We start from the raw sequence: 24,128 nt of genomic DNA on the forward strand, positions 1-24,128 counted from the left end.
GAGCAGTTCCTATGGACTGGAGGGTAGCTAATGTAATACCAGTTTTTAAAGAAGGAGGGAGAGAGAAAACGGGTAATGATAGACCGGTTCGCCTGACATCTGTAGTGGGGAAAATGTTGGAATCAATTATTAAGAATGAAATAGCAGAACATTTGCAGAGCAGAGACAGGATTGGTCCAAGTCAGCATGGATTTATGAAAGGGAAATCATGCTTGACAAATCTTCTGGAAATTTTTGAGGATGTAACTAAGTAGAGTGGACAAGGGAGAACCAGTGGATGTGGTGTACTTGGACTTTCAAAAGGCCTTTGACAAGGTCCCACATAAGAGATTGGTGTACAAAATCAAAGCACATGGTATTGGGGGTAATGTACTGACGTGGATAGAGAATTGGTTGGCAGACAAGAAGCAGAGAGTCGGGATAAACAGGTCCTTTTCGGAATGGGAGGCAGTAACTAGTGGAGTGCCGCAGGGCTCAGTGCTGGGAACCCAGCTCTTTACAATATATAAAATGATTTGGATGAAGGAATTGAGTGTAATATCTCCAAGTTTGCAGATGACACTAAACTGGGTGGCGGTGTGAGCTGCGAGGAGGATGCTAAGAGGCTGCAGGGTGATTTGGACAGGTTAGGTGAGTGGGCAAATGCATGGCAGATGCAGTATAATGTGGATAAATGTAAGGTTATCCACTTTGGTGGCAAAAACACGAAGGCAGAATATTATCTGAATGGTGGCAGATTTAGGAAAAGGGGAGGTACAACGAGACCTGGTGTCATGGTTCATCGGTCATTGAAAGTTGGCATGCAGGCGGTGAAGAAGACAAATGGTATGTTGGCCTTCATAGCTAGGGGATTTGAGTATAGGAGCAGGGAGGTCTTACTGCAATTGTACAGGGCCTTGGTGAGGCCTCACCTGGAATATTGTGTTTAGTTTTGATCTCCTAATCTGAGGAAGGACATTCTTGCTATAGAGGGAGTGCAGCGAAGGTTCACCAGACTGATTCCAGGGATGGCTGGACTGACATATGAGGAGAGACTGAATAAACTGGGCCTTTATTCACTGGAGTTTAGAAGGATGAGAGGGGATCTCATAGAAATGTATAAGATTCTGACGGGACGGGACAGGTTAGATGTGGGAAGAATGTTCCCGATGTTGGGGAAGTCCAGAACCAGGGAACTCAGTCTTAGGATAAGGGTAGGCCATTTAGGACTGAGATGAGGAGAAACCTCTTCACTCAGAGAGTTGTTAACTTGTGGAATTCCCTGCCACAGAGAGTTGTTGCTGCCAGTTCATTGGATATATTCAAGAGGGAGTTAGATGTGGTCCTTACGGCTAAAGGGATCAAGGGGTATGGAGAGAAAGCAGGAAAGGGGTACTGAGGGAATGATTAGCCATGATCTTATTGAATGGCGGTGCAGGCTCAAAAGGCTGAATGGCCTACTCCTGCACCTATTTTCTATCTTTCTCTGTTTCTATGCATCGTGCACTGGCCCAGGACCCCTGCTCACCGTGCACCATCCCAGCCCAGGACCCCTGCTCACCGTGCACCGTCCCAGCCCAGGACCCCTGCTCACCGTGCACCGTCCCAGCCCAGGACCCCTGCTCACCGTGCACCGTCCCAGCCCAGGACCCCTGCTCACCGTGCACCGTCCCAGCCCAGGACCCCTGCTCACCGTGCACCGTCCCAGCCCAGGACCCCTGCTCACCGTGCACCGTCCCAGCCCAGGACCCCTGCTCACCGTGCATCGTCCCAGCCCAGGACCCCTGCTCACGGTGCATCGTCCCAGCCCAGGACCCCTGCTCACCGTGCATCGTCCGAGTCCAGAACCCCTGCTCACCGTGCACCGTCCCAGCCCAGGACCACTGCTCACCGTGCACCGTCCCAGCCCAGGACCCCTGCTCACCGTGCACCGTCCCAGCCCAGGACCCCTGCTCACCGTGCACCGTCCCAGCCCAGGACCCCTGCTCACCGTGCACCGTCCCAGCCCAGGACCACTGCTCACCGTGCATCGTCCCAGCCCAGGACCACTGCTCACCGTGCATCGTCCCAGCCCAGGACCCCTGCTCACCGTGCATCGTCCCAGCCCAGGACCCCTGCTCACCGTGCACCGTCCGAGTCCAGGACCCCTGCTCACCGTGCACCGTCCCAGCCCAGGACCCCTGCTCACCGTGCACCGTCCCAGCCCAGGACCCCTGCTCACCGTGCATCGTCCCAGCCCAGGACCCCTGCTCACCGTGCACCGTACGAGTCCAGGACCCCTGCTCACCGTGCACCGTCCCAGCCCAGGACCCCTGCTCACCGTGCATCGTCCCAGCCCAGGACCACTGCTCACCGTGCATCGTCCCAGCCCAGGACCCCTGCTCACCGTGCACCGTCCCAGCCCAGGACCCCTGCTCACCGTGCATCGTCCCAGCCCAGGACCCCTGCTCACCGTGCATCGTCCCAGCCCAGGACCCCTGCTCACCGTGCAATGTCCCAGCCCAGGACCCCTGCTCACCGTGCATCGTCCCAGCCCAAGACCCCTGCTCACCGTGCACCGTCCCAGCCCAGGACCCCTGCTCACCGTGCACCGTCCCAGCCCAGGACCCCTGCTCACCGTGCACCTTCCCAGCCCAGGACCCCTGCTCACCGTGCATCGTCCCAGCCCAGGACCCCTGCTCACCGTGCACCGTCCCAGCCCAGGACCCCTGCTCACCGTGCACCGTCCCAGCCCAGGACCCCTGCTCACCGTGCACCGTCCCAGCCCAGGACCCCTGCTCACCGTGCACCGTCCCAGCCCAGGACCCCTGCTCACCGTGCACCGTCCCAGCCCAGGACCCCTGCTCACCGTGCACCGTCCCAGCCCAGGACCACTGCTCACCGTGCATCGTCCCAGCCCAGGACCACTGCTCACCGTGCATCGTCCCAGCCCAGGACCCCTGCTCACCGTGCATCGTCCCAGCCCAGGACCCCTGCTCACCGTGCACCATCCCAGCCCAGGACCCCTGTTCACCGTGCACCGTCCCAGCCCAGGACCACTGCTCACCGTGCATCGTCCCAGCCCAGGACCCCTGTTCACCGTGCACCGTCCCAGCCCAGGACCCCTGCTCACCGTGCATCGTCCCAGCCCAGGACCACTGCTCACCGTGCATCGTCCCAGCCCAGGACCCCTGTTCACCGTGCACCGTCCCAGCCCAGGACCCCTGCTCACCGTGCACCGTCCGAGTCCAGGACCGCTGCTCACCGTGCACCGTCCCGGCCCAGGACCCCTGCTCACCGTGCACCCTCCTGGCCCAGGACCCCTGCTCACCGTGCACCATCCCGGCCCAGGACCCCTGCTCACCATGCACTGTCCCAGCCCAGGACCCCTGCTCACCATGCACCGTCCCGGCCCAGAACCCCTGCTCACTATGCACCACCTGGCCCAGTACCCTGATCACCATTCACCGGTCCAGAAGAAATAAGGGATGTGTGCAATAAAGATACAGCAGTAATCATGGGCAACTTTATTCTACAAATTGATAGGGCTAACCTAACTGGTAGCAATGCGGTGGAGGAGGATTTCCTGGAGTGTATTAAGGATGGTTTCTAGACCAATATGTCGAGGAACCAACTAGAGGTCTGGCCATCCTAGACTGGGTGATGTGTAATGAGAAAGGACTAATTAGCATCTTGTTGTGCGAGGCCCCTTGGGGAAGAGTGACCATAATATGGTAGAATTCTTTATTAAGATGGAGAGTGACACAATTAATTCAGAAACTAAGGTCCTGAACTTAAAGAAAGCTAACTTCGACGGCATGAGGCGTGAATTGACTAAAATAGACTGGCAAAGGATACTTAAAGGGTTGACGGTGGATAGGCAATAACAAACATTTATAGATCACATGGATGAACTTCAACAATTGTACATCCCTGTCTGGAGTAAAAACAAAACAGGGAAGGTGGCTCAACCGTGGCTAACAAGGGAAATTAAGGCTAGTGTTAGATCCAAGGAAGAGGCATATAAATTGGCCAGAAAAAGCAGCAAACTTGAGGACTGGGAGAAATTTAGAATTCAGCAGAGGAGGACAAAGGGTTTAATTAGGAGGGGGAAAATAGAGTACGAAAGGAAGCTTGCCGGGAACATAAAAACTGACTGCAAAAGCTTCTATAGATATGTGAAGAGAAAAAGATTAGTGAAGACCCTTGCAGTCGGACTCAGGTGAATTTATAATGGGGAACAAAGAAATGGCAGACCAATTGAACAAATACTTTGGTTCTGTCTTCACGAAGGAAGACACAAATAACCTTCCGGGGTTATTAGGGGACCGAGGGTCTAGTGAGAAGGAGAAACTGAAGGATACCCTTATTAGGCGGGAAATTGTGTTGGGGAAATTGATGGGATTGAAGGCTGATAAATCCCCGGGGCCTGATTGTCTGCATCCCAGAGTACTTAAGGAAGTGGCCCTAGAAATATTGAATGCATTGGTGATCATTTTCCAACAGTCTATCGACTCTGGAGCAGTTCCTATGGACTGGAGGGTAGCTAATGTAATACCAGTTTTTAAAGAAGGAGGGAGAGAGAAAACGGGTAATGATAGACCGGTTCGCCTGACATCTGTAGTGGGGAAAATGTTGGAATCAATTATTAAGAATGAAATAGCAGAACATTTGCAGAGCAGAGACAGGATTGGTCCAAGTCAGCATGGATTTATGAAAGGGAAATCATGCTTGACAAATCTTCTGGAAATTTTTGAGGATGTAACTAAGTAGAGTGGACAAGGGAGAACCAGTGGATGTGGTGTACTTGGACTTTCAAAAGGCCTTTGACAAGGTCCCACATAAGAGATTGGTGTACAAAATCAAAGCACATGGTATTGGGGGTAATGTACTGACGTGGATAGAGAATTGGTTGGCAGACAAGAAGCAGAGAGTCGGGATAAACAGGTCCTTTTCGGAATGGGAGGCAGTAACTAGTGGAGTGCCGCAGGGCTCAGTGCTGGGAACCCAGCTCTTTACAATATATAAAATGATTTGGATGAAGGAATTGAGTGTAATATCTCCAAGTTTGCAGATGACACTAAACTGGGTGGCGGTGTGAGCTGCGAGGAGGATGCTAAGAGGCTGCAGGGTGATTTGGACAGGTTAGGTGAGTGGGCAAATGCATGGCAGATGCAGTATAATGTGGATAAATGTAAGGTTATCCACTTTGGTGGCAAAAACACGAAGGCAGAATATTATCTGAATGGTGGCAGATTTAGGAAAAGGGGAGGTACAACGAGACCTGGTGTCATGGTTCATCGGTCATTGAAAGTTGGCATGCAGGCGGTGAAGAAGACAAATGGTATGTTGGCCTTCATAGCTAGGGGATTTGAGTATAGGAGCAGGGAGGTCTTACTGCAATTGTACAGGGCCTTGGTGAGGCCTCACCTGGAATATTGTGTTTAGTTTTGATCTCCTAATCTGAGGAAGGACATTCTTGCTATAGAGGGAGTGCAGCGAAGGTTCACCAGACTGATTCCAGGGATGGCTGGACTGACATATGAGGAGAGACTGAATAAACTGGGCCTTTATTCACTGGAGTTTAGAAGGATGAGAGGGGATCTCATAGAAATGTATAAGATTCTGACGGGACGGGACAGGTTAGATGTGGGAAGAATGTTCCCGATGTTGGGGAAGTCCAGAACCAGGGAACTCAGTCTTAGGATAAGGGTAGGCCATTTAGGACTGAGATGAGGAGAAACCTCTTCACTCAGAGAGTTGTTAACTTGTGGAATTCCCTGCCACAGAGAGTTGTTGCTGCCAGTTCATTGGATATATTCAAGAGGGAGTTAGATGTGGTCCTTACGGCTAAAGGGATCAAGGGGTATGGAGAGAAAGCAGGAAAGGGGTACTGAGGGAATGATTAGCCATGATCTTATTGAATGGCGGTGCAGGCTCAAAAGGCTGAATGGCCTACTCCTGCACCTATTTTCCATCTTTCTCTGTTTCTATGCATCGTGCACTGGCCCAGGACCCCTGCTCACCGTGCATCGTCCCAGCCCAGGACCACTGCTCACCGTGCACCGTCCCAGCCCAGGACCCCTGCTCACCGTGCATCGTCCCAGCCCAGGACCCCTGCTCACCGTGCATCGTCCCAGCCCAGGACCCCTGCTCACCGTGCATCGTCCGAGTCCAGAACCCCTGCTCACCGTGCACCGTCCCAGCCCAGGACCACTGCTCACCGTGCACCGTCCCAGCCCAGGACCCCTGCTCACCGTGCACCGTCCCAGCCCAGGACCCCTGCTCACCGTGCACCGTCCCAGCCCAGGACCACTGCTCACCGTGCATCGTCCCAGCCCAGGACCACTGCTCACCGTGCATCGTCCCAGCCCAGGACCCCTGCTCACCGTGCATCGTCCCAGCCCAGGACCCCTGCTCACCGTGCACCGTCCGAGTCCAGGACCCCTGCTCACCGTGCACCGTCCCAGCCCAGGACCCCTGCTCACCGTGCACCGTACGAGTCCAGGACCCCTGCTCACCGTGCACCGTCCCAGCCCAGGACCCCTGCTCACCGTGCATCGTCCCAGCCCAGGACCACTGCTCACCGTGCATCGTCCCAGCCCAGGACCCCTGCTCACCGTGCACCGTCCCAGCCCAGGACCCCTGCTCACCGTGCATCGTCCCAGCCCAGGACCCCTGCTCACCGTGCATCGTCCCAGCCCAGGACCCCTGCTCACCGTGCAATGTCCCAGCCCAGGACCCCTGCTCACCGTGCACCGTCCCAGCCCAGGACCCCTGCTCACCGTGCATCGTCCCAGCCCAGGACCCCTGCTCACCGTGCATCGTCCCAGCCCAGGACCCCTGCTCACCGTGCACCGTCCCAGCCCAGGACCCCTGCTCACCGTGCATCGTCCCAGCCCAGGACCCCTGCTCACCGTGCACCGTCCCAGCCCAGGACCCCTGCTCACCGTGCATCGTCCCAGCCCAGGACCCCTGCTCACCGTGCATCGTCCCAGCCCAGGACCCCTGCTCACCGTGCACCGTCCCAGCCCAGGACCCCTGCTCACCGTGCATCGTCCCAGCCCAGGACCCCTGCTCACCGTGCATCGTCCCAGCCCAGAACCCCTGCTCACCGTGCACCGTCCCAGCCCAGGACCCCTGCTCACCGTGCACCGTCCCAGCCCAGGACCCCTGCTCACCGTGCACCGTCCCAGCCCAGGACCCCTGCTCACCGTGCACCGTCCCAGCCCAGGACCCCTGCTCACCGTGCACCGTCCCAGCCCAGGACCCCTGCTCACCGTGCACCGTCCCAGCCCAGGACCACTGCTCACCGTGCATCGTCCCAGCCCAGGACCACTGCTCACCGTGCATCGTCCCAGCCCAGGACCCCTGCTCACCGTGCACCGTCCCAGCCCAGGACTCCTGCTCACCGTGCACCGTCCCAGCCCAGGACCCTTGCTCACCGTGCATCGTCCCAGCCCAGGACCACTGCTCACCGTGCATCGTCCCAGCCCAGGACCCCTGTTCACCGTGCACCGTCCCAGCCCAGGACCCCTGCTCACCGTGCACCGTCCGAGTCCAGTACCCCTGCTCACCGTGCACCGTCCCGGCCCAGGACCCCTGCTCACCATGCACTGTCCCAGCCCAGGACCCCTGCTCACCATGCACCGTCCCGGCCCAGAACCCCTGCTCACTATGCACCGCCTGGCCCAGTACCCTGATCACCATTCACCGGTCCAGAAGAAATAAGGGATGTGTGCAATAAAGATACAGCAGTAATCATGGGCAACTTTATTCTACAAATTGATAGGGCTAACCTAACTGGTAGCAATGCGGTGGAGGAGGATTTCCTGGAGTGTATTAAGGATGGTTTCTAGACCAATATGTCGAGGAACCAACTAGAGGTCTGGCCATCCTAGACTGGGTGATGTGTAATGAGAAAGGACTAATTAGCATCTTGTTGTGCGAGGCCCCTTGGGGAAGAGTGACCATAATATGGTAGAATTCTTTATTAAGATGGAGAGTGACACAATTAATTCAGAAACTAAGGTCCTGAACTTAAAGAAAGCTAACTTCGACGGCATGAGGCGTGAATTGACTAAAATAGACTGGCAAAGGATACTTAAAGGGTTGACGGTGGATAGGCAATAACAAACATTTATAGATCACATGGATGAACTTCAACAATTGTACATCCCTGTCTGGAGTAAAAACAAAACAGGGAAGGTGGCTCAACCGTGGCTAACAAGGGAAATTAAGGCTAGTGTTAGATCCAAGGAAGAGGCATATAAATTGGCCAGAAAAAGCAGCAAACTTGAGGACTGGGAGAAATTTAGAATTCAGCAGAGGAGGACAAAGGGTTTAATTAGGAGGGGGAAAATAGAGTACGAAAGGAAGCTTGCCGGGAACATAAAAACTGACTGCAAAAGCTTCTATAGATATGTGAAGAGAAAAAGATTAGTGAAGACCCTTGCAGTCGGACTCAGGTGAATTTATAATGGGGAACAAAGAAATGGCAGACCAATTGAACAAATACTTTGGTTCTGTCTTCACGAAGGAAGACACAAATAACCTTCCGGGGTTATTAGGGGACCGAGGGTCTAGTGAGAAGGAGAAACTGAAGGATACCCTTATTAGGCGGGAAATTGTGTTGGGGAAATTGATGGGATTGAAGGCTGATAAATCCCCGGGGCCTGATTGTCTGCATCCCAGAGTACTTAAGGAAGTGGCCCTAGAAATATTGAATGCATTGGTGATCATTTTCCAACAGTCTATCGACTCTGGAGCAGTTCCTATGGACTGGAGGGTAGCTAATGTAATACCAGTTTTTAAAGAAGGAGGGAGAGAGAAAACGGGTAATGATAGACCGGTTCGCCTGACATCTGTAGTGGGGAAAATGTTGGAATCAATTATTAAGAATGAAATAGCAGAACATTTGCAGAGCAGAGACAGGATTGGTCCAAGTCAGCATGGATTTATGAAAGGGAAATCATGCTTGACAAATCTTCTGGAAATTTTTGAGGATGTAACTAAGTAGAGTGGACAAGGGAGAACCAGTGGATGTGGTGTACTTGGACTTTCAAAAGGCCTTTGACAAGGTCCCACATAAGAGATTGGTGTACAAAATCAAAGCACATGGTATTGGGGGTAATGTACTGACGTGGATAGAGAATTGGTTGGCAGACAAGAAGCAGAGAGTCGGGATAAACAGGTCCTTTTCGGAATGGGAGGCAGTAACTAGTGGAGTGCCGCAGGGCTCAGTGCTGGGAACCCAGCTCTTTACAATATATAAAATGATTTGGATGAAGGAATTGAGTGTAATATCTCCAAGTTTGCAGATGACACTAAACTGGGTGGCGGTGTGAGCTGCGAGGAGGATGCTAAGAGGCTGCAGGGTGATTTGGACAGGTTAGGTGAGTGGGCAAATGCATGGCAGATGCAGTATAATGTGGATAAATGTGAGGTTATCCACTTTGGTGGCAAAAACACGAAGGCAGAATATTATCTGAATGGTGGCAGATTTAGGAAAAGGGGAGGTACAACGAGACCTGGTGTCATGGTTCATCGGTCATTGAAAGTTGGCATGCAGGCGGTGAAGAAGACAAATGGTATGTTGGCCTTCATAGCTAGGGGATTTGAGTATAGGAGCAGGGAGGTCTTACTGCAATTGTACAGGGCCTTGGTGAGGCCTCACCTGGAATATTGTGTTTAGTTTTGATCTCCTAATCTGAGGAAGGACATTCTTGCTATAGAGGGAGTGCAGCGAAGGTTCACCAGACTGATTCCAGGGATGGCTGGACTGACATATGAGGAGAGACTGAATAAACTGGGCCTTTATTCACTGGAGTTTAGAAGGATGAGAGGGGATCTCATAGAAATATATAAGATTCTGACGGGACGGGACAGGTTAGATGTGGGAAGAATGTTCCCGATGTTGGGGAAGTCCAGAACCAGGGAACTCAGTCTTAGGATAAGGGTAGGCCATTTAGGACTGAGATGAGGAGAAACCTCTTCACTCAGAGAGTTGTTAACTTGTGGAATTCCCTGCCACAGAGAGTTGTTGCTGCCAGTTCATTGGATATATTCAAGAGGGAGTTAGATGTGGTCCTTACGGCTAAAGGGATCAAGGGGTATGGAGAGAAAGCAGGAAAGGGGTACTGAGGGAATGATTAGCCATGATCTTATTGAATGGCGGTGCAGGCTCAAAAGGCTGAATGGCCTACTCCTGCACCTATTTTCTATCTTTCTCTGTTTCTATGCATCGTGCACTGGCCCAGGACCCCTGCTCACCGTGCACCATCCCAGCCCAGGACCCCTGCTCACCGTGCACCGTCCCAGCCCAGGACCCCTGCTCACCGTGCACCGTCCCAGCCCAGGACCCCTGCTCACCGTGCACCGTCCCAGCCCAGGACCCCTGCTCACCGTGCACCGTCCCAGCCCAGGGCCCCTGCTCACCGTGCATCGTCCCAGCCCAGGACCACTGCTCACCGTGCACCGTCCCAGCCCAGGACCCCTGCTCACCGTGCACCGTCCCAGCCCAGGGCCCCTGCTCACCGTGCATCGTCCCAGCCCAGGACCCCTGCTCACCGTGCACCGTCCCAGCCCAGGACCCCTGCTCACCGTGCACCGTCCCAGCCCAGGACCACTGCTCACCGTGCATCGTCCCAGCCCAGGACCACTGCTCAGCGTGCATCGTCCCAGCCCAGGACCCCTGCTCACCGTGCATCGTCCCAGCCCAGGACCCCTGCTCACCGTGCACCGTCCGAGTCCAGGACCCCTGCTCACCGTGCACCGTCCCAGCCCAGGACCCCTGCTCACCGTGCACCGTACGAGTCCAGGACCCCTGCTCACCGTGCACCGTCCCAGCCCAGGACCCCTGCTCACCGTGCATCGTCCCAGCCCAGGACCACTGCTCACCGTGCATCGTCCCAGCCCAGGACCCCTGCTCACCGTGCACCGTCCCAGCCCAGGACCCCTGCTCACCGTGCATCGTCCCAGCCCAGGACCCCTGCTCACCGTGCATCGTCCCAGCCCAGGACCCCTGCTCACCGTGCAATGTCCCAGCCCAGGACCCCTGCTCACCGTGCACCGTCCCAGCCCAGGACCCCTGCTCACCGTACATCGTCCCAGCCCAGGACCACTGCTCACCGTGCATCATCCCAGCCCAGGACCCCTGCTCACCGTGCATCGTCCCAGCCCAGGACCCCTGCTCACCGTGCACCGTCCCAGCCCAGGACCCCTGCTCACCGTGCATCGTCCCGGTTCAGAACCCCTGCTCACTGTGCACTGGGCCAGGACCCCTGCTGGCCGTGCACTGTCACGGCCCAGGATCCCTGCTCACCGTGCACCGGGCCAGGACCCATGCTCACCGTGCACTGGCCCAGGACGACTGCACACAGATGCCCTTGCGAACACCATTACACAAAGCCGAGTTATTCAGAAACTGAAAGGGACACCACTCCCTAAACGTGGAGTGGGTGCATCCTCACAATGAATGCCCGCTATCCCGGGAGCGCACATGATGCTTTCATCCTGCGCGCGAGCAGTGTCTCATGAATGTTTCAGCGACAAAGACAAGAGCAGAGCTGGCTGCTCAGGGACAAAGGATACGGCCTGGTCACCTGGCTCATGACCCCACTCTGCAACCCCATCACAGAAGCCGAGCAGCGCTACAATGAGAGCCACGTAGCCACCCACAACATCATCGAACAGACAATTGGGGTGCTCAAGCAGCGCTTCCGATGCCTGGACCGCTCTGGAAGCAGCCTTCAATACTCCCCTCACCAGGTCTCCGAATTGTGGTGTGCTGCATGCTGCACAGCTTGGCCACCATGAGGGACCAGGCCTTACCAGTGGGGATTGCAGGCCCACCTCAGGAGGAGGAGGACAACGAAGAGGAGCCTGACGAGGCCAGCCACCCCATGCACGGGGGAGGCAGTGTGGAGATGTTGCCGGAGCAAGAGCTGCAGGTTGCCGGCTCATAATGGAGCGGCTCGCTTGAATGGAGGAAGCTGAGGGATGGATCTAATACTAGGCACGCTGTGTGCCCCTGTCAAGGCACATCTCCGGTGAGCTTTGGATTGCCACACACAACACCAATGGCAAAGGGACAAAGTGACATTTTACTCCAACAAAGTAACAAGCTGCCCCCATCCCCCCGACAAAAACAGAACCATACAATGAATAGTTTTCTGCTGTAAGGTACTCAAGAACAATAAAGTGGATTAATCCAACTCAACTATTTGCATGTGTCGAACAATACATCAGGGCACCTCCACAATGTTGTCCCACTCTTTAATGGTACTTTCCCCTCCCTTCCCTTCATCTCCCTCCTACGCCCGCTGCTCCTCCTCAATCAGGCCTCAGTGCCTACAGCAAGTCTGCTTGGGGGCTGCTGTGTTGGTGGGCCAGTCAGTGCAGGCAGCCGAGGAGAATGCCCTGGACAAGCTCTGGGCCTGGAAGGCCCGGTTACAGACTGCTACACCTCAGCATCGGCGGCGGCAGTTTCTGATGGCTCAGGTGTGGACCCGTTGGGTGCATGGTGGGAGAGTCAGTGGTGGCAGCCGGAGTGCTGTCATGTTGAGGAAGGACATCACCTTCCATTTCCTGGGAACCAATGATACTCAGTCAGGGTGAGGCCTCAGCATCCGGAGCACCTTGTGTCACCACAACTTGCTGGCCTGCTTCGGCACCATCACTGCCCCGTTGGACAGTGAGGGAGACAGAGAGGACGGCAGCAGTCAGTGACTACATGACTTCACCAAGCTGGAGTGTAGCTTGTGCCTGCGATGTGATCCCTGCTGTAACCACACTCAGAGCAAGTGCGTCGATGCTCCATGGGACCCGACCCAATGCACCCATGAGCTCGCGGTGCATTTCTGTGTTGTCCCTGGACATTGCCACCAAGTATAGGTCCACATCTGCCTGTCCCTGAGCAGGACTACTGGGCCGACTCACCCTCCAGGGAGCTGGCCTCTGAGCTTCCCCTCCCGCTCGGCGTTGCTGTAGGCTACTGGGGCGAGAAGCCTCCGAGTCCTCAAACCCAGGAAATTGCCTTCGTCCCCCGATGTTGTGTCTCCACACGGTGCGACTGTTAGACTGTGTGGTTCAGGCAGCAGACTATCATCCCCTCGCTCATCACCTCGTCCCATGCCCAGATATCGATGGCTCACGGGAAGGCTGCTGCGCTTCTGGCTGGTCATCTGGAAGCACAAAGCAACAGACGTGTGGTTAGCAGCAGGGGAGGGGGCAGGGTGATAACAGGAAGGTGGCATTGGCCCTTTACATGGGCTTGGCCACTTGATATTAGGGGGCAAGGAAGTCACATCAGTCGAGTGTTCGATTCACATACCCTCACTACCCGAAGTGGGCTCGGCATCGCCCCCGGACACTGCACGAACTGGGGGGCCTAGGAGGGCCGACACTCTGCTCTTCCTCGGGCAGCTCCTGCAGATCAGGCTGTCCACCCACAGACACTGCACGAACTGGGAGCCCACGAGGGCCGACACTCTGCTCTTCCTCGGGCAGCTCCTGCAGATCAGGCTGTCCGCCCACAGACACTGCACGAATTGGGGGGCCTAGGAGGGCCGACACTCTGCTCTTCCTCGGGCAACTCCTGCAGATCAGGCTGTCCGCCCACAGACACTGCACGAATTGGGGGGCCTAGGAGGACCGACATTCTCTGCACTCTCTCGGGCAGCTCCTGCAGATCAGGCTGTCCGCCCCTAGATACTGCATGAACTGGGGGCCCACGAAGGCCAAAACTCTCTGCTCCACCTCTGGCAACTCCTGCAGATCAGGCTGTCCGCCCCCGGACACGGCACGAACTGGGGGGCCTAGGAGGGCCGACATTCTCAGCTCTCCCTTGGGCAACTCCTGCAGATCAGGCTGTCCGCCCCCGGACACGGCATGAACTGGGGGGCCTAGGAGGGCCGACATTCTCTGCTCTCCCTTGGGCAACTCCTGCAGATCAGGTTATCCACCTCCGGACACGGCACGAACTGGGGGGCCTAGGAGGGCCGACATTCTCTGCTCTCCCTTGGGCAACTCCTGCAGATCAGGTTATCCACCTCCGGACACGGCACGAACTGGGGGGCCTAGGAGGGCCGACATTCTCAGCTCGCTCTTGGGCAACTCCTGCAGATCAGGCTATCCGCTTCCGGACACTGCACGAACTGGGAGCCCACGAGGGCAACACTCTCTGTTCCCCCTTGGGCAACTCCTGCAGATCAGGCTGTCCGCCCCCGGTTCATCACTGCTCCCATCTGTTATGGGAGAGCTTGCACTAAGAGCAGGAAGAAAGGTTCAGTAAGGATCCATCTCCGCTTGTGCCACATGTGCCTTCCATAGTTCAATAGCTGACACTGTGTGGATGTGCAAATATCTTCAGTTCAATCAGTGTGGCTGGTGACGGAGGTCTTTCAAAGACTGGGAGGAGGTGAGAGGCAAGTTGCATAGCGGCTCAGTTGATATTTGGCCAACGCACATCAACAGTGGGAGTGGAGTGTGAGGAGGGTTGACAATGATTAGGGAACAAGAGGGTACCTGCATCCTGAATGCAGTGGGAATGGCTGGAGATGTGAGCCTCCAGATTTCTGCTGGATTCAACAACCCACACCATGGCCGGGAATTCATTGAGAAGGGCCAGCTCCAACAAAGGCTTAACAGTGTGTGAGACATTGTATGAGACAGCATGGCAGGCCTACCTAAATGTGAAGGGTACTCACCCTGACAATCCTCGTCAGGTCGTTGAACTTTTGATGGCATTGTGCACTAGACCAGGCCACCGTGTCTGCCGCTGGCACTTCCTGGGCTATCTCCCGCCAGATTCCTTTCAAGATGCTGGGCACCGGCCTTCTTCCCCCCGCCAGATGGAGTGCAAGCCTCCTCCCAATGGCCTGCAGTAAGGCCTCGGCAACTGTTGGAGAGGATCGCCATGCACACTGCCTGCCCTCGTGCTGTGCCATCTCTCCCGCTGTGTCTGAAGTGAGCTGCGTCATCAGCGCATGTGCAAAGGAAATCACTGCACCCTAAAGTACCGTCTGCACCCGGGAAAATTGAAACAGGTCTGACTTTGTTAACGCTTTTTAAGCTGGGGCGCAAATCATAGGCAGTCCCTCAGAATTGAGGAAGACTTGCTTCCACTTTTAGAATGTGTCCTTAGGTGGCTGAACAGTCCAATACGGGAACCACAGTCCCTGTCACAGGTGGGACAGATAGTGGTTGAGGGAAAGGGACAAGGGGACTGGTTTGCCGTTCGCTCTTTCCACTGCCTGTGCTTGTTTTCTGCATGCTCTCGGCGACAAGACTCAAGGTGCTCAGCGCCCTCCTGGATGCACTTCCTCCACTTAGGGCGGTCTTGGGCCAGGGACTCTCAGGTGTCAGTGGGGATGTTGCACTTTATCAGGGAGGCTTTGAGGTTTTCCCTGTAATGTTTCCGCTGCCCACCTTTGGCTCGTTTGCCTTGAAGGAGTTCCGAGTAGAGTGCTTGCTTTGGGAGTCTTGTGTCGGGCATGCGAACAATGTGGTCTGCCCAGCAGAGCTGATCGAGTGTGGTCAGTGCTTTAATGCTGGGGATGTTGGCCTGGTCGAGGATGCTGATGTTGGTGTGTCTGTCCTCCCAGGGGCGCAAAACTTTCCTTGTGTAACGCCTGATTTCATGCCCCCCCGATCATCGAACCTCACTTTTTGCCGAAATTTGCAGTTGAGGGCGTAAACTTTTTGCAGGCGGTATCAGGACCGGCCTTTTGTCATTAAGCCCCGAAATCACAAAAGGCGAAAATGCAGCCCAATAAATCATAAAAGGTTTTGATGGACTGGATACAGAGAGAGTGTTTCCAATTGTGGGGAAGAGCAGAACCAGGGACCAAAAATATAAGATCATCATGAATAAATCAAATGGGGAATTCAGGAGAAAATTCTTTACCCAGCGACTGGTGAGAATGTGGAACTGGCTACCACAGGGAGTGATTGAAGTGAATAGTATCGATGTATTTAAGGGGAGGCTAGACAGGGATATGAGGGAGAAGGGAATAGAGGGTTATGCTGATAGATTTAGATGAGGAAAGACGGGAGGCTCGAGTGGAGCATAAACACTGGCATGGACTGGTTGGGCCGAATGGCCTGTTTCTGGGCCGTATATCCCATGTATGTAATCCAATGTAAAGTGAAGGTTTCAGGCTGACAGCCTTTCATCAGATTTCCGGCTTTTGTTTTTGAATTATGCATGATCTGCTCTGCAGCAGTTGGAAAATGATCACTGCACAAGCTAAGCTCTATCTGAGCCCAGCATGGAACCCCCGATTGTGTTTGAAGCATGGGCTGATAGAGGCTTTGGAGAAGCAGGAATCGAGTGGGGGATATCAGCAGCCGGCAGTCGGTGAACGTCGCCTGGCAAAAGTCAATGTGTTAAATTAACACAGGCTCCCAGCAAAAATAATAAATAATGCAGGAGGAGGAATTCGATCTACACAGCGATGAATTAATTTAGTGAAGGCTGGGTAATAATTAACATAAATAAACACAGGCTTCTGGCACAGTAAGTGGTCCCTGTACCGAAGTTGGAGTGGAATCAATAAATGAAAGGCTGCCTCCGTGCTGAGAGCGGGCCTGATTGAACTCGCCGGGGCGGGCAGGGGGGCATCCAATTAGTTCATCTCCAGCTTCTTTTCTTCTTGGCAAGAACGGGGATTTTAAATTAATTTGAACCATCAATTAATTTTTAAAAATAAGAATGGGCTTGATGAACTCAGAAGAACCAGGTGAACTAACTGGAATAAACCTGAACATGACCAAAAACCAGCCTTCGAGAAAAGACTAACAAACTCAGCAACAAGCAATGAATTAAATAAATTTGTATCTCTTGCCATGTAGTAAGATTTGAGGTTTGGATGGGGAGGAGGAATCCAACACCTTACAAACAACAAGAACTTGTATTTATATAGCGCCTTTAACATAGTCAAACGTCCCAAGGCGTTTCACAGGAGTATTGAGAGATTAATAAATTGCCACCGAGCTGCATAAAGAGAAATTAGCGCCGGTGACCGATAGCTTGGTCATAGAGGTGGGTTTTAAGGAGCACCTTAAAGGAGGAAAGAGAGGTAGAGAGGCGGAGAGGTTTAGGGAGGGAGTTCCAGAGCTTGGGGTCTCGGCAACAGAAGGCACGGCCACCAATGGTTGAGCGATTATAATCAGGGATGCTCAGGAGGGCAGAATTAGAGGAGCACAGACATCTCGGGGGGTTGTGGGGCTGAGGAGATTACAGAGATAGGGAGGGGAGAGGCCATGGAGGGATTTGTAAACAAGGATGAGAATTTTGAAATCGAGGCGTTGCTTAATCGGAAACCGATGTTGGTCAGCGAGCCAGACTCCCAAAGCAAGCACTCTACTCAGAACTCCTTCACCGCAAACGAGCCAAAGGTGGGCAGAGGAAACGTTACAAGGACACCCTCAAAGCCTCCCTGATAAAATGCAACATCCCCACTGACACCTGGGAGTCCCTGGTCAAAGACCGCGCAAAGTGGAGGAAGTGCATCCGGGAGGGCGCTGAGCACCTCGAGTCTCATCGCCGAGAGCATGCAGAAAACAAGCGCAGGCAGCGGAAAGAGCATGTGGCAAACCAGTCCCACCCTCCCTTCCCTCAACGACTATCTGTCCCACCTGTGACAGGGACTGTGGTTCTGTATTGGACTGTTCAGCCACCTAAGGACTCATTTTAAGAGTGGAAGCAAGTCTTCCTCGATTCCGAAGGACTGCCTATGATGATGATGATGATGGGTGAGTGGGACTTGGTGCGAGTTAGGACACAAAGGGTAAATTAAACTAGATAGACCGTGGTCTTTTTCCATCGAGTAATTTCTATGTGTCTATACTCCTTACCCTTCAAGCAGAGACTACATGGCAAAATGTATTTGCACAATGGCCCAGTTCAGAATGGAAGGCTGGAAATTGGCAGCAACACTTGGAGGCAGGTCCTGGGATTTGGGGGATGTCCTGGGATTTGATAGCACTGGGGGAACATGGAATGATAATCAGGAGAGGTAATTACAGGGTGTCACCTTCAAAATTCTGATCTTATTTTGAAGACATGTTCGATAAGCCAACATATTGTGAACTTCAAATGAAACTGTGTGTGTCAGCCGAGGTTCAGTGGGCAGCCTTTGAGTCAGAAGGTTGTGGATTCAAAGTCACACACCAGGAACTTGAGCGCAAAAATCTATTCTGACACTCCAGTGCAGTCTTTCGGAGACTGATTGTTTTCTGAGGTGGACGTAAAGGGTCCCACTGTTTTGAATATTTATCCCTCAATCAACATAACAAATAAACAGATTATCCGATTATTATCACATTGCTGTGTGTGGGAGCTTGCTGTGCGCAAATTGGCTGCCCCCTTTCCCACATTACTGCAGTGACTACACTCCAAAGGTACTTCATTGGCTGTGAAAGCACTTTGAGACATCCGGTGATCGCGAAAGGCGCTATATAAATGCAAGTCTTTCTTTCTGTGCTCGCCCCCTGATTTGTCCCGTCCCCAGAGCTGATAATGATGTGTCTGGTGGTTGGCTCCTGTTCTGATGCAGCCTGAAAAAAACTATTTCGGCCTTTTGTCAGGAAGAGAAGTGAATTCAATCGGCCAATGCTGTCTGAGGATTGTTGGGTCCAGGACGAGGCAGGCGTGCTCTATTTATAGACTTCATTCTATCCGCAGTCTTGTCAGCTCTGCTTTACATCTGCAAATAAGGGGCTGACCACCAGTTTGAGGCCCCGCTATGACAATGGATTGCCACCACATTCAGGACAATCACGTCGTCACATGACCTCACACATGATCTGTAAAAGCACGAACACAACAAGCCAAGTTTCTAAATTATACATAGCTCCCCACAACCTCACATCAAAAGAAAGCGGGCATCCCCACTCCGGTCAATAATTGCCCCCATCTACTGATCCTTCCTCCCATCTCCCAATCCCTCGTTCCAGCTCCCGATTGCTTTCCCAGTTACCGATCCTCCCTGTCCCTGGCAACTGACACTCCTGCCCCAGCAACCAATCCCACCAACTAAAGATCCTCCCGACGGCAAGCGATCCCTCCACTCCAGATAACTACCCGCTCACCTTAGCTACCGGACTCGCCCACCGACATCCCCACCCAACGGCAAATGATCCCACCCGGCAAACACTCACCGCCCCCCCTGCACCGCCCATCACAACTGATCACACTGCCCAGAAAACCAAATTCCCCACGCCACCCCGGCAACTGAGTCCCCCCCAGCAACAGATTGTCGCAACCCCGGCAACCGATTCCATTACCCCGGAAACTGGATCCCCCTGGCTAACGATCACCCGCCCCCCCCAAACAACCCATCCACTCCCCCAACCCAGCACCCGCCCCCCACCGCAGCAACACATTCCCTCCCCAAAACCCATCCCCAAACCCAACAACGCAACCTCTCCCCCAACAACACAGCCCCTGCCCCAACGACCCATCCCCTCCCCCAACAACCCATCCCTTCCCCCAACAACCCATCCCTTCCCCCAACAACTCACCCCCCCAACAACCCAACCTTTCCCCCAACAACCCACCCCCTCCCCCAACAACCCAACCCCTCCCCCAACAACCCATCCCTTCCCCCAACAACTCACCCCCCCCAACAACCCAACCTTTCCCCCAACAACCCACCCCCTCCCCCAACAACACACCCCCTCCCCCAACAACCCAACCCCTCCCCCAACAACCCATCCCTTCCCCCAACAACCCATCCCTTCCCCCAAAAACTCACCCCCCCCAACAACCCAACCTTTCCCCCAACAACCCACCCCCTCCCCCAACAACACACCCCCTCCCCCAACAACCCAACCCCTCCCCCAACAACCCATCCCTTCCCCCAAAAACTCACCCCCCGCAACAACCCAACCTTTCCCCCAACAACCCAGCCCCTCCCCCAACAACTTAACCCTTCCCACAACAATCCACCCCCTCCCCCAACAACCCACCCCTCCCCCAACAACCCACCCCTCCCCCAACAACCCACCCCCTCCCACAACAACCCACCCCTCCCACAACAACCCACCCCCTCCCCCAACAACCCACCCCTCCCCCAACAACCCAACCCCTCCCCCAACACCCACCCCTTCCCCCAACAACCCAACCTTTCCCCCAACAACCCACCCCTTCCCTCAACAACCCACACCTTCCCCCAACAACCCACCACTTCCCCCCAACAACCCACCCCCTCCCCCAACAACCCACCCCTTCCCCCAACAATCCACCCCATCCCCCAACAACCCACCCCTTCCCTCAACAACCCATCCCCTCCCCCAACAACCCACCCCTTCCCCCAACAACCCACCCCCTCCCCCAACAACCCACCCCATCCCCCAACAACCCACCACTTCCCCCAACAACCCACCCCCTCCCCCAACAACCCACCCCTTCCCCCAACAACCCACTCCTTCCCCCAACAACCAACCCCTTCCCCCAACAACCCACCCCCTCCCCCAACAACCCACCCCTTCCCCCAACAACCCCCCCCCTCCCCCAACAACCAACCCCTTCCCCCAACAACCCACCCCTTCCCCCAACAACCCACCCCCTCCCCCAACAATGCACCCCCTTCCCCAACACCCACACCTTCCCCCAACAACCCACACCTTCCCCCAACAACCCACCCCTTCCCCCAACAACCCACCCCTCCCCCAACAACCCACCCCTTCCCCCAACAACCCCCCCCTCCCCCAACAACCCACCCCCTCCCCCAACAACCCACACCTTCCCCCAACACCCACCCCTTCCCTCAACAACCCACTCCTTCCCCCAACAACCCACCCCCTCCCCCAACAACCAACCCCTTCCCCCAACAACCCACCCCTTCCCCCAACAACCCACCCCCTCCCCCAACACCCACCCCTTCCCCCAACAACCCACCCCTTCCCCCAACAACCCACCCCTTCCCCCAACAACCCAACCCTTCCCCCAACAACCCACCCCCCCCCAACACCCCACCCCTTCCCCCAACAACCCACACCTTCCCCCAACATCCCACACCTTCCCCCAACAACACACCCCTTCCCCCAACAACCCACCCTCTCCCCCAACAACCCATCCCCTCCCCCAACAACCCACACCTTCCCCCAACACCCACCATTCCCCCAACACCCACCCCTTCCCCCAACAACCCACCATTCCCCCAACACCCACCCCTTCCCCCAACAACCCAACCCTTCCCCCAACAACCCAACCACGCCCCCAACAACCCACCCCTTCCCCAACAACCCACCCCTCCCCCAACAACCCACCCCTCCCCCTACACCTACCTCCTCCCCCAACACCCACCCCTTCCCCCAACAACCCAGCCCCTCCCCCAACAACCCACCATTCCCCCAACAACCCACCCCTTCCCCCAACAACCCAACCCTTCCCCCAACAACCCAACCCCTTCCCCAACAACCCATCCCCTCCCCCAACAACCCACCCCTTCCCCCAACACCAACCCCTTCCCCCAACAACCCAACCCCTTCCCCCAACAACCCAACCCCTTCCCCCAACAACCCACCCCTCCCTCAACAACCCACCCCTTCCCCCAACAACCCACACCTTCCCCCAACAACCCACCCCTCCCTCAACAACCCACCCCTCCCCCAACACCCACCCCTTCCCCCAACAACCCACCCCTTCCCCCAACAACCCACCCCTTCCCCCAACAACCCAACCCTTCCCCCAACAACCCAACCACTCCCCCAACAACTCACCACTTCCCCCAACAACCCTACCCCTCCCCAAACAACCCACCCGTTCCCCCAACAACCCACCCCTTCCCCCAACAACCTACCCCCTCCCCCAACAAACAAACCCCCCCAACAACCCATCCCTTTCCCCAACAAACCAACCCTTCACCCAACAATCCACCCACTCCCCCAACAACCCACCCACTCCTCCAACAACCCATAACCTCCCCCAACAACCCACCCCCTCCCCAACAGACAACCCCCCCAACAACCCATCCCCTCCCCCAACAACCCACCCCCTCCCCCAACAACGCAACCCCTCCCCCAACAACCCACCCCGTCCCCCAACAAACAAACCACCCCAACAACCCATCCCCTCCCCCAACAACCCACCCCCTCCCCCAAAAAACAACCCTCTCCAACAACCCATCCCCTCCCCCAACAACCCACCCCCTCCCCCAACAAACAACCCCCCAACAACCCTCCCAACAACCCATCCCCTCCCCCAAAAACCCACCCCCTCCTCCAACAAACAACCCCCCCCAACAACCCATCTCCTCCCCCAACAACCCACCCCCTCACCAACAAACAGCCCCCCCAACAACCCTTCCCCTCCCCCAACAACCCACCCCCTCCCCCAACAAACAACCCCCCCAACAACCCATCTCCTCCCCCAACAACCCATCCCTCCCCAACAACCCCCCCCAACAATCCATCCCCCCCAACAACCCTCCCCTCCCGCAACAATCCACCCCCTCCCCCAACAACCCATCCCCCCCAACAACCCCCCCAACAACCCTCCCCTCTTAAAACAACTCACCCCCTCCCCCAACAACCCACCCCCGAGCCCAAAAACCAACCCCCGAGCCCCACAACGCACCCCTCCCCCAACAACGCACCCCCTCCCCCAACACCCACCCCCTCCCCCAACAACCCACCCCCGAGCCCAAAAACCTACCCCAGAGCCCAACAACCCATCCCCTCCCCAACAACCCACCCTCTCCCCCAACAACCCATCCCCTCCTCCAACAACCCACCCCCTCTCCCAACAACCCTTCCCCTACCCTACACCCCATTCCTTCCCCCAACAAACCATCCCCTCCCCCAACAAACAATCACCCCAACAACCCACCCCCTCCCCCAACAAACCATCCCCTCCCCCAACAACCCACCCCCTCCCCCAACAACCCACCCACTCCCCCAACAACGCACCCCCTAGCCCAACAACCTACCCCCGAGTCCAACAACCCACCCCCGAGCTCAACAACCCATCCCCTCCCCCAACAACCCACCCCTTCCCCCAACAAACAACCACCCCCCAACAACCCATCTCCTCCCCCAACAACCCATCTCCTCCCCCAACAAACAACCCCCCCCAACAACCCATCCCCTCCCCCAACAATCCACCGCCTCCCCCAACAACCCATCCCTTCCCCCAACAACCCACCCCTTCCCCCAACAACCCAACCCTTCCCCCAACAACCCAACCACTCCCCCAACAACTCACCACTTCCCCCAACAACCCTACCCCTCCCCAAACAACCCACCCGTTCCCCAACAACCCACCCCTTCCCCCAACAACCTACCCCCTCCCCCAACAAACAAACCCCCCCAACAACCCATCCCTTTCCCCAACAAACCAACCCTTCACCCAACAATCCACCCACTCCCCCAACAACCCACCCACTCCTCCAACAACCCATAACCTCCCCCAACAACCCACCCCCTCCCCAACAGACAACCCCCCCAACAACCCATCCCCTCCCCCAACAACCCACCCCCTCCCCCAACAACGCAACCCCTCCCCCAACAACCCACCCCGTCCCCCAACAAACAAACCCCCCCAACAACCCATCCCCTCCCCCAACAACCCACCCCCTCCCCCAAAAAACAACCCTCTCCAACAACCCATCCCCTCCCCCAACAACCCACCCCCTCCCCCAACAAACAACCCCCCAACAACCCTCCCAACAACCCATCCCCTCCCCCAAAAACCCACCCCCTCCTCCAACAAACAACCCCCCCCAACAACCCATCTCCTCCCCCAACAACCCACCCCCTCACCAACAAACAGCCCCCCCAACAACCCTTCCCCTCCCCCAACAACCCACCCCCTCCCCCAACAAACAACCCCCCCAACAACCCATCTCCTCCCCCAACAACCCATCCCTCCCCAACAACCCCCCCCCAACAATCCATCCCCCCCAACAACCCTCCCCTCCCGCAACAATCCACCCCCTCCCCCAACAACCCATCCCCCCCAACAACCCCCCCAACAACCCTCCCCTCTTAAAACAACTCACCCCCTCCCCCAACAACCCACCCCCGAGCCCAAAAACCAACCCCCGAGCCCCACAACGCACCCCTCCCCCAACAACGCACCCCCTCCCCCAACACCCACCCCCTCCCCCAACAACCCACCCCCGAGCCCAAAAACCTACCCCAGAGCCCAACAACCCATCCCC

Source organism: Pristiophorus japonicus, chromosome 8 (assembly GCF_044704955.1).
Source record: "Pristiophorus japonicus isolate sPriJap1 chromosome 8, sPriJap1.hap1, whole genome shotgun sequence".
Taxonomy (NCBI): domain Eukaryota; kingdom Metazoa; phylum Chordata; class Chondrichthyes; family Pristiophoridae; genus Pristiophorus; species Pristiophorus japonicus.